The sequence below is a fragment of the Canis lupus genome, chromosome 30 (genome assembly GCF_011100685.1).
Source record: "Canis lupus familiaris isolate Mischka breed German Shepherd chromosome 30, alternate assembly UU_Cfam_GSD_1.0, whole genome shotgun sequence".
In the NCBI taxonomy this organism is placed as follows: domain Eukaryota; kingdom Metazoa; phylum Chordata; class Mammalia; order Carnivora; family Canidae; genus Canis; species Canis lupus.
Window position 1 is genome coordinate 37,463,396 of NC_049251.1, and position 20,769 is coordinate 37,484,164.

At 55.4% G+C, this 20,769-nt stretch overlaps 1 long non-coding RNA gene across 2 annotated transcripts; it reads left to right on the top strand.

The window, feature by feature from the left end:
* The first annotated feature begins 954 nt into the window (after positions 1-954).
* Positions 955-15,281, top strand: LOC111093330. 2 transcript variants are annotated; one of them, XR_005381863.1, is made up of 2 exons: positions 955-1,179; positions 14,193-15,281. It is a non-coding gene; the product is annotated as an uncharacterized LOC111093330 (long non-coding RNA). The 2 variants fall into 2 exon arrangements; XR_005381862.1 differs by having other exon boundaries at positions 14,198-15,281.
* The last annotated feature ends 5,488 nt before the right edge of the window (positions 15,282-20,769 follow it).

Below are 20,769 nucleotides of genomic sequence, written 5' to 3' on the forward strand. Positions count from 1 at the left end.
GGAGGGGAGGAGAGCGCAGGGGGCCCGGAGGGGAGCGCAGGGGGGCGGGGAGGGGAGGGGAGCGCAGAGGGGCACGGAGGGGGAGGGGAGGGGAGCGCAGGGGGGCGCGGAGGGGGAGGGGAGGGGAGCGCAGGGGGGCGCGGAGGGGGAGGGGAGGGGAGCGCAGGGGGCGCGGAGGGGGAGGGGAGGCGAGCGCAGGGGGGCGCAGGGGGCGCGGAGGGGGAGGGGAGGGGAGCGCAGGGGGGCGCGGAGGGGGAGGGGAGCGCAGGGGGGCGCAGGGGGCGCGGAGGGGGAGGGGAGGGGAGCGCAGGGGGGGAGGGGGAGGGGAGGCGAGCGCAGGGGGCGCAGGGGGCGCGGAGGGGGAGGGGAGGCGAGCGCAGGGGGGGCGCGCGGCGGGCCGGGCCCGGGCGCCCGGGGCTCGCAGCCTCCGCCGCGCTGCGCTCCTCCCGGCTCGCCGCGTCGCCAGCCCCCGGGCGCGGGTGAGGCTGCGGGGAGCGGGGGGCAGAGCGGCGCGGGGCCGGGGGCCTCCCTCCGCCGCCTCGCCCGGCCCTGCGCTGCCCGGCCCCGCGGGGCCCCGCCGGCCTGGCCCGCGCCTCGGCCCCTCGGCCCCTCGCCCTCGGCCCCTCGGCCCCTCGGCCCCTCGGCCCCTCCGCCCCGCGGCCCCTCCGCCCCGCCGCCCCTCCCGCCCTCGGCCCCTCGGCCCCGCCGCCCCCGCCGGCCCGGCCGCCCCCCGCCGCCTCCCGCAGCGGCGCCCGCTCGCCCGGCCCGGCCCGGCGCTGGCGGAGAAGGGCGGCCCCGCGCGCCGGGAGGGAGCTTTTAAAGCGACACACACGCCGCCCAGCGCCGAGCGCGCCCGCCGGGGGCTCGGCTCCGAGTGACGCTGGGGCCCCGCGCCCCGGGCCTAGGCGCCCTCGCCCGGAGCGACCCCGCGGGACCCGCCCCCCGCCCCGTGACCCCGCCCCCTCCGCGGGGCGCCCGAGCGCCTCTTGGGCCTGAGCCTTCCGCGCCCAGCCCTTTCCCTCTGCCCCTTCCCACACCCCGACCCACCCCAGGCCTCGCCTGGAAGCAGAGAATTTCAGGAATCTCAGAAACCTCAGAACACAGACAGCTCTACGGAGCGCCTACTGCGCGCCGAGCTCTGCGCAAGGCCCCGCGGGGACTTGGAGGCCCTGGCGACAGGTATGCCCGGGACACAGCTCATTTCTTCGGTTGCTCTGTGCATTGGCTCGACATTTGTTCCACGTATTCGGCGCCTTCCCGGTAGGCCCCACGCTGGACTCGGGGGCTTCGGGAAGGAGAGCAGCATTGCTTACGGCTTACAGCCCCTGGGGGAGTAGAGGGGGGGTCAGTGCAGGACAAAGGCAAGTTCTGGAATAAATGGTAAGGGATTGGGGAGGGCGGGGAGCAACCCGGGTCAGGGGCTGGCAGGCTCTCCCTGGAGGCAACCCTTGAGCTGCATCTGGAAGGAGAAGTAGGAGTTACCCAGGTGACTGTCAGTGTGGGGGAGGTGGGGATGAGCGCTCCTGGCAGGGAGGAGAGTTAGGGGGGAGGCTCGGAGGCACAGGGGAGGGGAGGGGAGTTTGAGCCAACTGTGTCCTTTGGAGATGCCTATTTGACAGCTGGAGGGGGTGGGGTGGGGGGAGTGGATTGGAGGAAGACCAGATCCTGGAGAGACTTGGAGGCCACAGTCAGGCGCTAGGATTTCCTCCCAGGGGCAGAGGGGAGTGATGATGTCCGGGACGAGTCTGTTCCTGCTCACCTTCTCAGGAGATCCCTCCCGTGGTGTTGTGGACGGGAACGCTGAGGGCCAGGCCACAAGGAGGAGACCAGTTAGGAGGCCGTTGCAAGAATTCAGCTGGGCGGGGGGTGGGGGTGGGAGCAGAGATGGAGAGGATGGGATGCTTTGAGAAAGCATTTAGGAGAATTGGACGGGACTTAGGGACTGGCTGAACTTTGAGAGGGAGGGAGAGTCCAGGATGCCTCTTACAGCTGACGGCTTACAGCTTGGGAGACTGGGTGGACGGCTGTGCCGCCACTTTCACGAGAGAGCAGTGGGGAAGAACGGGTCTGGGGTGAAAATGAGCAGTCCAATTTGGGACACGTGGCGATACCCCGAGGACAGTCGACTGTATGGACCTGTTATGCCCGGCCTGGAGAGGTTGGTTTGTTTTCAATTGAATCATCATTGGAGGCGACGAGGTTAAGCAGGACGATTGTGTAGACTAGTACCAAAAGCAGTAAGTGTAGGCTGGAACTTTGGAAAAGAGCCCCCGAGTGAGATGGAGCAGGAACAGTCAGGGAGTTAGGAGAATAGAGAGGATAGGGCATCTTGCAGGCCAGGGAGGACGGGGTTCGGAGGAATGCATGCTCAGCCGTGTCAAAAGCTGCAGAGAGCTGCTGGGAGAAGGAATGGAAAGTGCCCACTGGCCTTGGGACTCAGGAGGCCACCGGTGGTGTGGCAGGGGCAGGTTTTTGGGGGGGTAAGAAAGAAAAGGAAGGTGGCAGGAGCCCTATCATTGGGCATTGGGTGCTGAATGGTTCGTGAGGAACAGAAGTGAGTCTAAGTGACACTTGGCTGCCCATTCTTCATCCCCCAGACTCTGGCAACCACCCTTCTTCTATTTTCTGTGTCCGTGAATGTAACTACTCTTGGCACTTCACAGAAGTGGAATCCTATAGTCCCACCAACCATTTTCATAGAAGCTATGATGCTAAGGATAGCCAACATCAAAAATGGGCTGAGCCTGAGAAAATAGAGGAGTTTCTAGCTTAGGTCCACAGGACCATCTGTGCACGTCCGGGATGGGGGGAGTCGTATTCGAACTGGGAGTTATTAGGAGACAGTGAGCTTGGTTTCAGAGGATGAGATGGAAGTGCTTAATACCTACTTGATTCTGGGTCTCATTAGTGGAAGTGTGTTATTTGGGAAAAGGGAGATGACATTTCTTCTGCTGCCTGGGTGGATCGAATGTCGAGGACCCCCATGCGGTGGGGGGATCCCCAGGAGGGCAGCCAGACGGAGAAGCAGAGGGACTGGTGTATATGTCCTGTGAAGAAGGGGTAGGCTGGTCAGAGCAGAGCAGAGGAGAGGATCGTCAGAAGATGTCTGATTATAAATCTCCAAAGGGCGACCACAGGCGAGAGACAATAACTAGGCTCTGGGTGATGCTCAGGCCTGCCTTCCTCAGCGTTTGGAGTTTGGCCCATTCTCTCTTCCTTTCAACCTCCCTGGGCACCTGCCCAGATGTCCCATCCTTCAGAATTCTGCTTAGATCCATACTCCCTCCCCCTGCCACCTCAGGACAGCCTTGCCTAGTCCTTAGTTGGCAGAGAGAAACAGAAGCATTTTTTTTGGCCCTTAACCGAATGTTTCCGAGGATGTTCATTTAATGTGCTAGCTGTGCGACCTTGGGCAAGTCACTTAACCTCTCTGAGCGAGGATAAGGAGCCCATGAACATTTTATTTTTCCCTCTATTGGCTGCCTTGCCAAAAGGGGAGGGGGAGCTGTTTTTCTAATGTCTCTTTGACTAGGAAAAATAGGGATGATAACAGTCCCTACTTTCCAGGGTCATTGTGAGCTTGGAATAAAATAACGCGTGTAGAAGTACTTGGCCCGATGCCTGGCACCTGGTAGGTGCTCCGTGGATGGTAGCTGCTCTCAGCTCTTATTAACGGCTTTGTGTCTGAAAGCCTTATTTCTCTGTGAGGCTCTGACTCCCCAAGATGGTGTCTGTTTCGTGTCTGCCCCCGTCTCTCGCATGGACCAGTGTCGTGGACTGTAACAGTTAGTGACTTTTACCTCTTTAGCCTGTTTCCCATCACCCTACTTCTGGCATCCCTTTCCTTTGGGAACCTCCCCGTTGTCACCGAGACCTAGTGGGCTGCCCACTGCTCCCACTTATCCTACCCCATGGTCAGCAGGTGGGCATGTGACCCAGACTGCGCATATTATAGAACCTCACCCTCTAGCGTCAGGGGTCAGGGATCGGCCCAAGAGGTAGGCAACACTACCCAAGCAGAGCTAATCAGACTCTTTCCCCAGGATTGATATGTGGGTGCTAGGGGAGGGAAGCCTTCTTACTGGGCCGCAAAGGCTGCTGACAGCCAGGAGTCTAGGGTAACAGAGTGGGGAGGAGTTTAGAGAGCATGCTAGGGGCACTGAGTCCCAATCTTGGCTTTTACGGCCTGGCAGTCTTTCTTTCAGCCCTGGGAGCTGCAACAGCATCCTGCCCATCTCGAAGAGCCAATAAATTCCTTTTATTGCTCCAACTTGTTTGGTTGGGTTTCTGTCTCATACAACCAATAAGAACCTGACACATTCAGGGAATATTAGCAAACAGGTGACTGGCTAAATGATCAGATTCTGGAGAGGGTGGGATGTCAAAGATCCTGAAACCCAAGGGTTGGGGGCTGCTGCCCTGTGGCCGTAGAAGTGAGAGTGGGTATTTGGTGGGTTATTATATCAGGCAGACTTGGATTCCAGTTCCAACTCTGCCATTTATTAGCTGTGTGATCTTGGTCAAGTTCCTTACCGTCTCTGAACCTCAGGTTCCTTATCTGCAAAATGGTCAAAGGAATAGAGACTGCATAGGGTTGCCCTGAGGATGGAATGAAATAAGTGACGAAGCACCAAGCACTGTGCCCTAGGTGGGGGCACAGGAGACAAGAGCTAGAAAAATGGTAGCTGTTTTTCTTAGCTCTCAATCCCTTGCCACTGATAGCATAGGACTGAGGTTGGGACGCAGGTCACAAGGGAACCACGATTCAATCTGCAAGCTGAATGCTCAGAAGGAGTGGGGCCTGGCTTTCCACTAACCACGTGACTCGCTAAATCTTCCCAAGCCTCAGTTTCCTCTTTTTTTTTTTTTTTTTTTTTTTTCAGTTTCCTCTTTGTCAACACTTTCTTGATGGATATCTTGAAGGCTAAATCCACGTAGCATGTTCAGCACAGGGCTCAGTAGGTGTTCCATAAATATGATTGTTATCGATGTTTGCGGCCTAGGGAAATTTCTGAGCACAAAGGTAGGATCAGTGGATAATGTTACAGGCGAACTTTCCATGAGAAAATCCCCAAGTAAAGGAGCGTCTGTATCTGAATCTCCCAGGAAAGGCCATTTCGGAATGAGGTGGGAGGACATGTGTTTTTCTGTAGCTGGACGGTGGTAGGGCTCATATCGGGGAAGCCATGTCTGGGAGCATTCCTGTCACCTTCTTGCTCCCTGTGATCTCCCCAGCTAAGACAAGGTTTTCTTTTAAAGATTTATTTATTTATTTATTTATTTATTTATTTATTTATTTATTTATTTATTTATTTATGATAGACACACACACAGAAGGGGGTGGGGCAGAGACACAGGCAGAGAGAGAAGCAGGCTCCATGCTGGGAGCCTGATGCGGGACTCAATCCCAGGACTCCAGGATCGTGCCCTGGGCCAAAGGCAGGCTCTAAACTGCTGAGCCACCCAGGGATCCCCCAAGACAAGGTTTTCAAAAGATTTTTCTACACTGGCTGCCTCTTCTTCCTCACTTCTGATTAGTTCTCAAGCTTTATCACCTGGTTTCAGCTGCCATTGCATTGTTGGAATCACCATCACTGAGCAAGATCTTGTTCTTGCTAAGACCAGCAGACACTTTTTCTCCCCTGTCTAAGGTGACCACTTTGTGGCCCCGACCCTGAGAAGCTGGTCCACTCTCTGTTCTATGACATTATAGCTCATTTTCAACTGATTCTCTTCCCAGCCCTCTGAGCACTGCTTCTCAGTTGGCCTTTAGCATTCTTCTTCTGGGGCGCCTGGGTGGCTCAGCGGTTGAGCGCCCGCCTTCAGCCCAGGGCGTGATCCTGGGGTCCCGGGATCGAGTCCCACGTTGGGCTCCCTGCATGGAGCCTGCTTCTCCCTCTGCCTGTGTCTCTGCCTCTCTGTGTGTGTGTGTGTCTCATGAGTGAATAAGTAAAATCTCTTTTTTAAAAGAGGATCCTACTTCTTCTGGTCCCTGGAATGTTGGTGATCCTTGGGGGTTCTCACTTGGACTTTCTTCTCACTCCATACGCCTTCCCCAAGGGAAGTCTTCCACATTCCCTAAAGGTTTCCGACCTCCAGTTTGCTATTTCCAGAAGAAACTGTTCCAAAACTTCAGATCGTATTGCTACCTGCCTGCTGGACATTTCCACGACGATATCATGCAGGCACCTTGAACTCAGTGTACCCACATCAGAACCCATTGTCTTCCCCCTATCCCCCACCAAATGTAGCCCCTTTTATCACCCCCCATCTCAGAGGCTGGCGCCACCCTGCAGCCCACCATGCAAGCTGGAAACCTGTGATCATCCTAGACTCTCACTTTCCCGCATCCCTTGGGGAGCTAAGTCCTGTTCATTCTACCCTCTTAACACTGCGTAGACAGGTATGTTCTCTCTGCTGATGGCCAGGCCCTGTCTTGAACCCCCTGGCCCCCATTAGCTGATGGCCAACTAATGGGTCTGCCAACCTTCAGACTTATTCTGTGGAGTCCACTGTGACTGGTATCAGTTTTCTGATCTCCCTGTTTACGACACTCCATGGCTTCCCATCCCTACAAGGCAAATCCAGCCTCCTTAGTTTGGTGTTCACCTCTTTTCAGGAGTTTGCCCTTGTTAGTCTCTGCAGCCTCCTCTCTGTAGCCTCTTGCTCCCTTGGCTTCTGCCGGGAGCTCCTCATGCACCGCTCCCTTTATACTTGCTCTCCTCTTTGCCTGGAATGCTCCCCTGCTTCACCCTTTTCCTTGACACCAACCGCCAGAACTACCTGAAACATTCCCCCAGCGTGTGACGTCTCTCCTCTGCGCCACCACAGATGCCTGGTCCTCCGCAAGCGCTTGCCATGTTGCATTGTCATTGTGAGTCTGACCCTCACAATGAGCTGCCGGAGAGCAGACACCTCCAGGTCCTCCACGTCCAGCAGAGTCTGCTGTAGTCAATTCTCCAGCTATATTTTTTTTGAATATTGAATCTCTAAAATACCTGTTGTCTCACATCTTCATTAAACAAAATATCCTTAAGGTGGAAAAAGCTGGACGGAAAGAGCAGGGCACATAGCTCAGGGGTTTTCCCAACCACATCCTGAGCCTTCCCACCCATGAACCTCTGATGCTCAGACCCTGCCAACAGCATCAGTCTGCCCACAGTATGGGCAAAGTGTGTTGTTATCAACCCCTCCTGCCTTCCGGAGAATCGTATGCTGTCCATGACCCCTCACTCTCTGCCCTCCTGTCAGTTAAATCATACCCCCATACAAAAAAAAAAAAAATCCTACCCCCTGCACACACACCCCCGCCTCTTTCTCCTGGGCCCTTTCCATCAGCATTTACACCTGCTTTCTAACTCTTCCATCTGAAAAGTAAGATCTCACTTCCCTCTCCAAGAACTGGCTCATCTTTCCTCTCTCCACAGCCAGACTTACCCCAAGAGTTGTCCCCATGCCCGGCCTCTTCTTCCCCAGCTCCCACTCACTCCTCTTCCTTGGCAATCTGGCACCCGCCTGTACCACTCCTCTAGCCAAATGTTAAATGCTGAGGTCACCTGTGACCTCTAAGAAGCCCCACCCTCAAGTCCTGACCTGACCTGTCTTCCCACTACATTTGGTAGTTAACCACCTCTTTTGTCGGCCGCCTCTTTCTCCTCAGCTTCGGGGGGCACCAAGCCTTCCCGGATTTCTGTGGGGGGCGTGGGGGGTGTATCCACCACGGGCCCCAAGCTCCCTATGTCTTTCCACCCTGCCCCCGTCAGAACGCAGCAGTGCTCCAGGCTCAGCTCTACGTCCCGTTCATCCTCACCCCTGTCTCGTCCCCCTCTGTCCTGCCCCCACCCCCGCCCAGCTCGTGGCCCCTCATCCCCACATGGCATCTCCAGCCCAGACTCTCTCCAGGTTCCAGACTCATGGGATCCTCTGCCTCCTGGGGAGCTGGGATTCAAAACTGAACTCGGGATATCTCTGAAGCAAGCCCTCAGCTCCTCTATCTCAGCAGCTTACAGAGACTCTGGGAAGCTTCTTTTATACCTTCCTCTCCTCACCCCCCCACCCCAACATCAAATCCACCTCTGCTCGTTCTGCCTCCCGCGTGTCTCCCAGTCTCCCTTCTCTGCTGCCACCGCCGTGTCTGAGACACCGTCATCTCTCCCCCAGGCAGTGAAATCCACCCCCTACCACGTGCTCGCTGGGCCTTTCAAGGCTGTAGCCCCGTGGCAGCCACAGGGATCTCAGAAAACTCTGAGTCAGACGTATCATTCCCCTGCTTAGAAACATTACGTGTCTCACATTTTCCTAAAATCCCCAATGCACAGGAGCCCCTGGCTGGTGTGGCCCCTGCAGCTCCCCCCCACCTCCCCGCCCTCTGTCCTCACCTCCCCGGACTCCCACCCATCAGCCCTGCTGACCTTTCAGCGCCTGGGATGCACACAGTCCTCTAGGCCGGGCACCTGCTGTCCCCTCTGCCCGGGGCACTCTCCCCCACCTTCATGCAGCTAATGTCCGTTCATCCTTGAGGTCCTGGCTGAAAGGTCACTTCTCGGGGAAAGGCCTATGCACCCCACCCCCCGACACCCAGTCCTTGCTAGGTTTCGGATCCTGTGGCCTACGGCAGGCCGCCTCTTAGCCCCTTTTGGACGTCTTGGCGCCTGTGCCGCCGGCCCCACAACACGCAGACTCCTTTACCAAACCAGGGGGCGCGCCTCCTCCGAGCTGCCTGTTCGGTGGCCGAGCCCAGAGGATCCAGGGCAGAGGCTGCGCCGTCCCGAGCGTCCCTGTGCCCCGGGCCTGGCATCTGGCCAGGCGAGGACGCGGAGTCCCCGGGACGGGCCTTCGGAGAGTGGCCCGCGCCGCCCTCCCCGCAGCACCATCACTCTGCAGCGCAGCTGGCGCTGAGCCTTCTTTCCCTTTCCATCCTAAGCTAACTCTTCACGGAAACTTTGACTACAAAGAGAAAAGCAATAATAATTACTTGGCGAGTAATAATCGACAGAAGCGCAGAAGGAAATAAGACCCAGGCTATAGGGGCAGCCCCGGGGGCTCAGTGGTTTAGCGCCTGTGGCCCAGGGCGGGATCCTGGAGGCCCGGGATCGAGTCCCACGTCGGGCTCCTTGCGTGGAGCCTGCTTCTCCCTCTGCCTGTCTCTCCCTCTTCTCCATCTCTGCCTCTCTCTCCCTCTCTCTTTGTGTCCCTCATGAATGAATAAATAAATAAAATCTTTAAAAAAAAAAAAAAAGACCCAGACTATAAAACACAAGAGCCTAGAGATGGTTGAGGCCAAGAGGCTGGGCTCCATGAGGTCTCTTGGGGATCACTGCCCCTTTGGCCCTTGGGCCAGGACTTCCACCCTTGTCCCGTACTCTGGGCTCAGTCCTGGCTAGGGGGGCGCCTCCCTGGGCACTCTCACTGGCTGACAAATCTGTGGGCGGCACCTCTAAGGGGACTGGGATCTCCAGGGATGGGGAAACAGAGGCCCAGACAGAGGAGTGGAGAGTGGGCTTCGGTGTTCAGCCCCAGACCCAGATCATACCCGTGCTGGCTGAGCTGGTCTGTGTAGCCCCTGCCCCTGCAGGGGCTGGCCCTGGACCGATAGGGGGTAAGAATGGAGGGGAGGGGGCCCAAGTGCATGGAGGCAAATGGGTACAGCTGAGCTGGAAGGGGGGGCTGGGGGGAGGGGAGGGCCCGCGGAGCAGGGGGCAGGACGGAACAGCAGGTTCTTGTCAGGCACACAACTTAATTCTGAGGCTGTATCCCTCGTGCCTGAGAGATTTTCAGCTTGCAATAGTGTCATTTACAGATGGATTTGCAGTGGCGAATTACAAGTTTGTAAGCAACAGCTTCTCTGACGCCTTGAAGAAAAAAAAGCCTTATCCCTCTGCAAATTATAAATTCATAACTAACACTTTTATCCAACTGAATGCAAAACAAATTCATTACCAGCTATATTATTCCATTGAATACCAAGTGAATGAACTGCGCAGGATTTTGTGCGGATTAGGGATACGTCGGGAGATGGGGACCAGACAGCCCTTCCTCCGGTCCCTCTTCTTTGTGTCCCTTCGGGCCCACCTCAAGCTAACCCCAAATGCAGGTGGAATTGGACGGGGCACACTGCTTGGATCAAAAGGAGGCTGGAGGTTATGGTGGTGATGGTGGCGAAGATGGTGCGGGGGGGCGGGTGCGCCGAAACACAACCACCCTGCGGGCGCGAGTGTACATCTTTTGCATGATTATTAAAATTGTTGTGGTGTTATCTTAAGATACTATCTGGTGAATGCCTAAGTCCTTGTGAGGTGCAGGACACCCCCCTGTAAAAGGAGATCATTGCAGTCGTTCACTACGCAGGAAGACTCGAGTCCTCTGAGCAGACTCCAGACTGGAGCAGGAATTCCCAGTGTCTCCCCAGAGCGTTACTCTCAAGACCACGTTCCAAGGTGCTGAGCATGTGGATGGGTGATCCTGGGGGCAGGGGGTGCGTCCAGACCATGCCTGCCACATGCGGGCCCTTTGGCGTCTGTGGCGGGATGGGGGGGTCATACTTTTTAACTCAGATAATTTAGTCCCTGACTCTCTGGTGTATTCCCCATGTGCGGTTCTCGAAACTTAACTTTTCTCTTTAATGTTTATTTTAGAAAATCAGGAACATACAAATAAACAGAACTAAAAAATATGTATACGTCCTGCCAGAAACAACCCAAAGTGGTTGAATGAATGGAAAGCTGTTCATTCAGGAACTCTCATCGCTTGGAAGACTTGTCTCCACGTTGGCTGTGGAAGAGGAGGGGAGATGGCCCATGCTGTAGCTGTGCAAGCAAGGGCCGGGGACCACAGCTCCCGTAGGATCCCCTCCACCCCCCACACTGCCCCACAGTGTTCCCAGCCTCCGTGTCCCGTCTCGGCCTCTCCTCCAGGCCAACCTCCCTGCCTCCCTTCCTCCTATTTCTCTGATCCTGGTGCCTCTCTCTGCATCCTGCTCAGGAGCCAAATGACTTCTTATCTCATGCTGAATGGTTTGCAACCATCATCTCACTAAACAGTTGACCGAGGGTTTTTTTTTTTTTCTAAACAAAGACAGTTTCCCATCTGAGAACAATTTCTGGTGCCAACTGTGAAGATAAACTATCTTTACCTTGTTTTATGAACACATATTTTTTAGAAAGAGAGGGTTATTCTACAAATGCTGATATCAAACCTGCTTTTGTTCATTAACAATGTAGCGTCCGCATATTTGTATGCCCATCGAGAAATCTTTTTTTTTTTTTTTTTTTATTCATGATAGGCACACAGTGAGAGAGAGAGAGGCAGAGACACAGGCAGAGGGAGAAGCAGGCTCCATGCACCGGGAGCCTGACATGGGATTCGATCCCGGATCTCCAGGATCGCGCCCTGGGCCAAAGGCAGGCGCCAAACCGCTGCGCCACCCAGGGATCCCCCCATCGAGAAATCTATATGTGCTGTTTTAATGGCTGCATATTCGTCCATGTGATTTTTAAAAATTTTTATTTATTTATTCATGGTAGACAGAGAGAGAGAGAGAGAGACACAGGCAGAGGGAGAAGCAGGCTTCATGCCGGGAGCCCGACGCAGGACCCGATCCTGGGACTCCAGGATCATGCCCTGGGCCAAAGGCAGGCGCTAAACTGCTGAGCCACCCAGGGATCCCAGTCCATGTGATTTTTTTTTTTAATCTCTCTCTCTCTCTCTCTCTCTCTCTTCTGCTATGCACTTAGGCTGTTTCTAGTTTTTGCTATTATAACAGCACATATCATCCTTGCACATTAATTATTTCCTTAGGTTCTTAAAAGTAAAATTTCTGAGAAGGCACTTTCCAAAGGCTATTGTCATATCATTGAACTACTCTTTTTTTCTTTTTTAATTGCACTTCTCTTCAGAAAGTTCATGCTGATTTGTATTCCCGGCAGCAGATTGTGTTATTGCCCCCTTACTATTAGTTCTAGCTTTGTCTCAGTTACGCTCCGAGGTGCCACAGGAGGACCCCCATGGCCGCTCTGGTGACACACGGCAACCAGTGAGTGACTCCTTGAAGGATGAAGAGACTCAGGAACAAGAATGGGGGCCATGTGACCCACCTGCCCCTCCTATAGATCCTTTGATGGCCTCCGTGGAGGGATTTGAAATTGATTGATTGATTGAACCATTGATTTTATGAAGGAAGATACTATGTCCCTTCCAGTGATGGTGATGGTCACCAGTGCAGTGTAATGATGGGTGGCCATGCGGTGAGTGGCAGGTAAGGGTGGAGGTGATGGGGAGTGCAGCGTTGTCATGGAGCCGGTGGGGGCAGCACCGCCCACAGGAAGGCCATCACAGTGGCGGCAGTGGGGACCGCGGTGGCAGGGAGGTGAACCCAATGGTGATGGAGGCCGTGAGGCCGTGAGGGCAGCAGTAGCGGAGAATTGGAGGTGTCCCTGTGGTGGTGCGGGGCTGCTGTGGAAAAGTGCAGATGGAGGTGGTGCAAGTGACAGTAAGAGTATGCTACAGGATTACACAGATATACCACCGGGGAAGAGGTTGTCTCAGGCCTGGGGAACAGTGTGAACAAAAGAAGCAGCGTGAGACTAGTGCCAAGAAAAGCGAGGAGATCCACTGGCCAGCAAGGTGGTCGAGGAGAAGTTTCATGGTGGTTGGTGCTGGGGAGGGTCTGGAAAGGGGCAAGAGAAATTTGGACTCCAGCAGGGCAGTGGAGAGATGTTTTGGATCCTGGGGTGAAGGTGGACGGGAGACGAGTTCCCTGTAGGACAAAGGAGGAGAATCTGAGGAGCTGAGCTGCCAGCCACGCTGCAGAACTCAAAGGGGAGCGGCAGGTGGACTAGACCCTCCAGGGTGCCTGTGAGCATCCAGGGGCCGCCAGCAGCCCGCAGGAAAAGGGGGAAGGGTCCACGGCACCGGGTCCGACCCACAGGGGGGGAAGGGCCCCTGACCCCGGCCACTCCTGTGCCAGCCCCAGCCAGCAAACCCCACTCTCACCTTTGATGGAGCGGGAGAAAGGTCTAGACCAGTGGTTCCGGCCGCCCCCACCTCTCCCGCAGCAGCTCCCAGCACCCACCCTGAGTCTGATAGGCATTTACTCGTAGCGCTGCCTGGGAAGAGGCCTCTCCTGCTTCTCTGGATGTAGCACGAAGCCTGCTTTGACGTGTGCACAAAGCTGCAGGATTCTTTCTTTCAGGGCAAGGACACCTGGAAAATCTCAGGGAGGCAGAGCGCTGGTATCTGAGCAGCCGCATCCTGGGGATGAGGGGTTACTCCCTCCCTGGGGCTGGGGCTGGTCTCCTCTCCCGCGGCCTGCTGTCCTCCTCACTCCTACACAGAAGCCCCCGGAGCCGGTGGGTGATCTCTAGGCAAGAGCGCGAAACATACTTTTTCTCCCATTTTAACGATCTCAGTGACCTCACAAGGTTTCCATGGTGACAAGACCAAGGAGTCAGTCAGGGGGCCCTTGGTGAATTAGGCCAAACACACCCACCCCCCAGGACCTTCTTCCTGGTGCTGGGCTTCGGGAGTGGACTCTAGATCATCAGCCAGCAGCAGAGGGAAGGTCATTCTAGGCACCAGGGCAGACGAGGCGACTGAGGGGGGTGGAAAGGGCACAGCGCAGGGGCCGCGAGGAGATTAGCACCTGGTGAGGAATTGGGGGCTTGCCATCTGAAGCTTGGCTTTGCAGGGAGCAGCCAGGGCCCAGGGCCCAAGGACACAGGCGGTGGAGTCCAAGTGACCCAGGTGTGAGTGACACCCACGTCCTATGGCTGCGCATCTCCCGAACATCGCAGTCAAGGCACCTAGCGAGTGCTTATACATTCCTGTTTTCTCCCTCCTGCCCTTTCGATCGTCTGCACCATGGACCACTGCAGCTTCCTGAGGGGTTTGAAGTGCCACCTTGCCCCCCACCCCGAATTTCTTGCCTTCAGGCACTGAATAATTCAATCTTTACATAGCACAGCGATTGAAATGCCCCATCCGTGGTCCTACTGCTGGAAATTCCACCACAGAAGCCCCACGGCTTTGCACCCAACCTCCCTGTAAATGGTACCCTCTTACCTGGGAGGTGATTCGTCCCATCTTTGGTCCCTGGACAGGGGCAGTAGTGCTGGGAGACGGGGACAGCAGGTTTTTTCTTTTTTCTTTTTTCTTTTCTTTTCTTTTTTTTCTTTCCTTTCTTTCTTTCTTTTTAGTGCAGATGGAGCCTGTGAGTGAGGGTGAATGAGAAAGAGAAAGCAAACGAGAGAGTTTGCTCCCCTGAAATCCTGGCCAGCGGTCATGGCTTTGGCTGCGGAATTTCTCTGAGGGAGAGTGATGGAAAGCCCAGAGATTACCGAGCATCTGAGAGGAGTCAGACATGGACATCGTGCCACACTTTGCACCGTGGAAAACGGCAGAGAAATCTATAAGCTTGGCTTTCGGAGAATAGGTCCCGGAGGTGGGATAAAGTGGCTCCGTGCACCTGCAGCTCAGCTGGGTGCCTCCGGGGGAATCGCGCCACCTCAAGCAAGACAAGACCCACTTGCCAGGAGTCTGGGGGCAGAGAGCTGGGGAAGGAGCCCGCCTGGGTATGTCTCTTTGCCTTGACAGGTTCTCTGGGGAAGTCAGCTTTTATGAAGCCTGAAGAACGATTTGTAATCGGCCCATCAGATATTCAGAAACACTTTTTCACCTAGAATCTCACTTGCTGGGAGTCTGTGGCCTGTAGTGGCTATGGATTCTCCGTCAGCATCTGCAGTCCTCTACCCCATGTCCGAGGCAGCCTGGATCTCCCAGTGGGCAAATCCCACCTCTCAATGGGTCCAGGCCCACCGCATCCTTGGGAGGCATCTGGGTCTCACGGTCCTGAGCTGCTGTCTTCTGGGACGACCGGGAATCGGGCCCACTGGCCTGGGTCTTCTGCTAACAGGGCAGCTTCCAGCCCAAGCCTAACAGTTGCCAATCCTGGGAGCTCTACCAGACACCCTCCTCCTCCTCCTGTCTCTGCTCTCTCCAGCTCCATCCTGTGTCCCATTCCCCCCCCACCCCCACCCAAGGCTTGGACCTTATTCTTGAACTTTGAGTGCCCTTGGGCTGCTTCTTCACTCCATTTGCTCAGGATGTGCAGAATCACTGAAGAGAATTCATGTTGGGTGTAGGGGAATAGGCGAAGGGAATTAAGAGTACACTTGTCTGGGTGAGCACTGAGTAATATATGAAAGTGTTGAACTGCTACATTGTACACCTGAAACAACTATACCACTGTCTGTTACCTACACTGGAATTAAAAAAAAAAATTCACATTGGGGATTTTTTCTTCTTTTCTCTTTTACATTTCCTAACTGGATTTTGCTAGTGTATTTCTTGATTCCCGCCATCTTGCTGACCTCCTCCATAGTCTCTTTCTTGTTTTTCAGTTTATTCTCTGGAGTGTTCTGGATAAACAATCATATCATGAACAAATAACGATAGCGATTTCTCCTTCTTCCTGAATGTTATGCTTCTTTTTATTTGCATTTTTAATGTACTATTGCATTAGCTAGAACTTCCAGAACAATGCAGACTAATTGTGGTAATAGCAGGCAATCCCATCCCACTCTGCCTTAAATATGAGCACCTCTCCTCGCCAAGAATGTTGTTGTTGACTGTTGGTCGCGGACAGGTATTTTTTTTTTTTTATGATGTTGAGAAAATGTTCTTTTATTTTTATTTCACTAGGAGTTTTCATCAGAATGGATGTTCAGTTCTATCAAACGCATTTTTGGTTTTTGTTAAGATTGTCAACGAACTTTTCCCTCTCTGGTAATTGATGTGATTAATCATATGGGCCGATTTTCTCACGTGTAGTCACCCTCACCCCGCTGCACTTCTAACACAGCCACCTGTGAAGTGGGGAGGAGATCTGTTGCCCAAGAGAAGTCTGGTTGAGTAGCAGCTCTACCCTGTGCTCTGAATCCCATGGCCCTGAGCACGCTTTGCCCCACCCCCACCGTCTACTCCAGGATGTAATCCTGTGATGCCTAGGGGCTTGAGCTGCGGTTCTGGAGATGTGGACGGGGTGCTGGCTGGTCCCAGAGTGATCTTTTATTTATTTATTTATTTATTTATTTATTTATTTATTTATTTATTCCTGAGAGATGCAGACAGAGAGGCAGGGACACAGGAAGAGGGAGAAGCAGGCTCCCTGCAGGGAGCCCGATGTGGGACTCGATCCTGGGACTCTGGGAGCATGACCTGAGCCAAAGGCAGATGCTCAACCGCTGAGCCACCCAGGCATCCCCCAGAGTGATCTTCTAAAGGTCGGTCAGATAGATGACTCCCTTCACTGGCTCCCCATCGCCTTCAGCAGAAAATCCAAGCTTCTAGCCGCATGGTCCTGGCCTCTTACAACTGGCCTTTGCCCAACACCATCCCCCGGCCCGCCATCTCCCCATCTTCTCCCCTCTAACCACGTGGAAATTTTGGCAGGTGGCAGTGGGGTGTCAAGGTCTGTGCCTCTGGGCCCTTTCACAAGCTGTTGTCTCATGTGGAATGTTCTCCCCCAGGGAGGGCTCATCGGTCTCTCCGGGGAGCCTTCCTGACCCCACCTGCCGAGTCAGGAGCCCCTCCCCAGGTGCCACAGTCTATGAGTTCACTACCTCTTTGGTGCTTTCCAGGCAGAAGGTAGTTCTATGTGAACGGTTGTCTCCAGTAGCTCCAGGAGGCCAAGCAAGGGTCCTCCTCCCAGCCCAGGGCTTGCCCTACGACAAGTGTTGGTCTGCCAAGCCTGGGTCAAACACCCTCTGAAGACAGCCGTGAGCACAGTCAGCTGTCCAGACTCATGAACGCACCCTGTTTGAGCCCACCCCATCTGTGCCCTCCAGGGCTCACTGCCCCCCCTCCAACGGTCCTGTGTGTGTGGAGAGGCTCACAGGTGGCTGCAGCTCCCTGGAGCCTCTTTTTAAAATGCAGTCAGGCTTGTTTCCTCCTCGTAAACAACGACTTAGCACAATGTTGGGTCCCACGGGAGAGTGTTCCCCCAAGCAAAGGAGACGCGGGAAGGGGAGGCCAAGTGGGCCCAGGAGGGACCGGGTGACTGGGCATAGATGGGAGGCAGCAGGCAAAGGGGGCTTGGACGGGCTGCAGCCCCCGGTTTCCTGCACGGCCCCAGCTCTGGCATCTGATCTGGGCCTCGGCAACAGCTCTGCCTCTTTCTCCCCACTGGGCCTCAGGCTCACACCTGGTCCCCACGGAGGTGTCCTCAGCCCACCCAGAGAGGATCCATTTTCAACTCTGCCTTCTCCCGGCCACCAGGCGGCCAGTTAGAGTTGTCACCTCTGATAACAGCAAGCTGATGGCAAATGGAGGGCCGCTAAGCCTGGGGCGGGGTGGGGGTAGCTCACCTTGCCCCTCTCTTCTGCCCCCATCTACTCGCCCGGGCAATCCTGGATAAGAATCTAATGAGATCAGGTGTCGTGGCCCCGAGGGCACTGGCGTCAGGTCGTGGAGTCAGGCGGAGCTGGGTTCAAGTTCCAGCTTCCCGTCTGGCTTGCTGTGTCATCTTGGGCACACGGCTTAACCTCTCTGAGCCTCGATTTCTTTACCCGTGGAGCAGTGCCCGCCCGCGGAGCCGTCGTGGGGATGAACTGAAGCGACTGACGGACCGCAAGGCGCTCAGCACTCGTCTGACACACGGTCGGAGCTCAGCTCACGTCAGCCGATGTTACACATCACAGGGCGCAGCAGGCTGGGCACGGCGGTCGCTTCACACAGCCTCGTCTGCCATCAGGGGTAGGGAAACTGAGGCCCAGAGAGGCACAGGACAGCAGGCTCCTACAGCTCCTCCTCGGCCTCGGCTTGTGTCTGTGGAGGAGACCTCTGCGAGGAGCCACTGCTCCCGTCACAAAGGCCTTGACGCCCGCAGTCTTGGGTCTTGGGCTCTGCCCTACAAACATCTTGGCAGCCTCATTAATTTAACAAACCTTTGCACGGTGCTCACTAAGTGCCCAGTGGAGTTAGATGCCTTTTGTGTATACTAACTTTTTACTATCGTTACCCCCATTGTACGGAGGAGGGAACGGAGCAGCTCACCCTTGCCCGAGGCCGTCCAGCCAGCGGGTGGGAGGGCCACCCTCGGCCAGCAGAGACACACCAGCAGCCGGTTTCCCATCCTCAGGGGAGCCCAGCCCAGGCTGGGGGAGAGGGGAGGGTCATGAGGGTACCTGGGGCATCCGAAGCCTGTCTTGCCCCACCTTCAAAGCTGGGGTGGAGGAGGCAATCTTGTGGAACTTGAGCCTGAGGCTGGCCTAATGGGAACATGAGCTTCGCCCTACAAATGCCCGTCACTGGATGCCACGTCTCAGGCCACAGCAGGTATTTCCCTGGAGAGAGGACAGTGAAAACTTGGAACAAGGGAGCTTTTTATTATTCAGAATAACCACGGTATTTAATTTACTATTAATAATAGCTCTTGAGTCCACCTGCTCTTGAAGGGAAGCGGGAACTGAAAGGATGTCCCTCTCTCCTCTCCTGCCTCCCCTCCTTAGAATACTAGGAACACAGTCTCGAATGTTTGCATTGTGGGGCAGGTTGGCGTGGGAGGAAGTGAGGCCCAGCAGTGAACCCCTCTCCTTCCTCCCTGTCCAGCTGTGCTCTGCTATTCTTCTGTGGGTCCACGGCGGCCACCACCCCTCTGCTGGCAGGACCCCTGGAAGGACAGTGTGGCTTCTGTCTTTAGGCTGAGCTGAGGGCAGGGCCAGGGGCCTCCAGCTGAAGCAAAGGGAAATGTGGGCTCAGCAATCCTTGCTGCCTTAGCACTGATGGGAGCCATAGGGACCATAGGTAGGGGCGAGGAATCAGTGAAGCCGGGATCCCTCGGGGGCCCGTGTTTTGCCCTCTGCATCCAGTGTGGGTGCAGTGTCAGAAGGAGCCCATGCAGAGAGGAGCAGAGCCAGGGAGGAGACCGGAACCCGTGCCAGAGAGTTTGCGGCTTGGAGTCCAGAAGGCCCAGGGGGACCTGAGAACTGCCTTCAAGGAACTAGAGGGGTTTGTTTTCTCCACCATCCGTCTTCACTGAGGGCTCCTCTGCCAGGGGCTGGGAGTGTGTGGCCCAGTCTCTGTGGGGCTCTCAGGGTGGCAGAGACAGTGGGCAGGAGCATGACTGAAGCTGGGCAGGGAGCACTTTGGGGTAAAGCTGTGTGGTCCTGATGGGAGTCGTAGGAGACAGTCAATTTGCCTGATTTGGAGCTAGACGGGTGTCCTGGCTCCCAGAGGCAAGAGCTCAAGGACTCTCCTCTGGAGTTGAGTTTGGCCCTTTGGGGTTGGTTTGCTTGTTTGTTTATTTTTGAGAGATTGAGAGAGAGAGAGAGAGAGAATCTCAAGCAAGCTTCACACTCAGTGCACAGCCCAGCGAAGGGCTCAATCTCAGGACCCTGAAATCATGACATGAGCCGAAACCAAGAGTCAGACGCCTAACCGACTGAGCCACACAGGTGCCTCGGCCCTTTGGCGCTTATTCAAGATGGCACCCAGACTCCTGGGCACCCACTGTCCTTGACTCTGCTGCCTATATTAGGGCCCCTGTGTGACCTCGGGTGAGTTAAGTGGCCCACTGGGCACACGTCCCAGAGGGCAGGGGTCATGCTTTCCCTTTCTTTTAACTACCCAGCTACCCAAGTACCTAGAGCTGGACGACCATGGTTGACCTCCCAGGCTGTGGGATGAAGGTCCCGGGCAGCACGGCAGCATCTGTTCTCCTTCCCCGAGAGATAGCCAGCAGCCTCCTCTCCTCTCCTGTCCACCTCTCCCATGGGCTGAGTCCTAGACATCTTTCGGCGATTGAAGACTGCTCTGTAACACTGCCATGGGGTGGATTCAGACCGGCTGATGTGATACTTGAGCTTTCTTAGTCTGCCAGAGTCGAGCTCCACATACCTGCACACACACACACACACACACACACACACACACACTCCTAAACATGCACACTCACACACATGCCGGCTTTCATTGTGAGGGCCCCACTCTTTATTCAAGGAGCGGTCTCGGGTGTCTGAATGGATGCTTGAAGACTCCCTCTTTGCAATTAACACGCTGCTGCAGTATTATTAGCCTCTGATAGGCAGGTCTGCCTTTGCCAGAGACTATAAATATGTGGAGCCAATGACTCAGCAAATCTGTTGCTATTTTTCTTACAGATCCGTGTGGATCTGTGTCTGTGTACACCATGGCCCCATCTCCCAGCAGCTCCCATGGCTTGTATCCATGGAAACGCAATCCTCCCCAACTACAGTACTCCGGCTGACAAACATGGGAGTCTCCCCAGCCCCCTACCCACTTTGGAGAGGGAGTGTGGGCTCCCAGTGAGCAAGAGGGTGGCACAATGGAGGACGTGGCACTTTCTCTGTTGCTTTGAATGTCCAGTCTCCAACCCCTCCTCCTCCCCCCACACTGATCTGTGGTCAAGGCTTTGCCACCTGTTCAAGAGAAGTGGCCCAATGAGGGAGCCCTTCCTGAGGGCTCTCATGGGGGTGAGGTTGGCAGGGCAGTTCCTGAGAGCTGTGGGTCATATGGCAAGGGAGGCAGGGAGGGCCGGATGCCCTTGGCTGTGGGGGACACCAGCCATTGGGAGACAGAGTAGACAACAGGGCAGCGGCTATGAGAGGGAGAGGGAGATTATGTTTGGTACAAAACCCTGTCTCCTGACCTTGACTCTGTCAAAAGAACCTGTGAGTTGGATGAAAGAGCATGAGCTCTGGAAGTCCTCGCTCCCTCCTTGCCTTCTGTAAACACTTGCATCTGCTGACTCCGTGC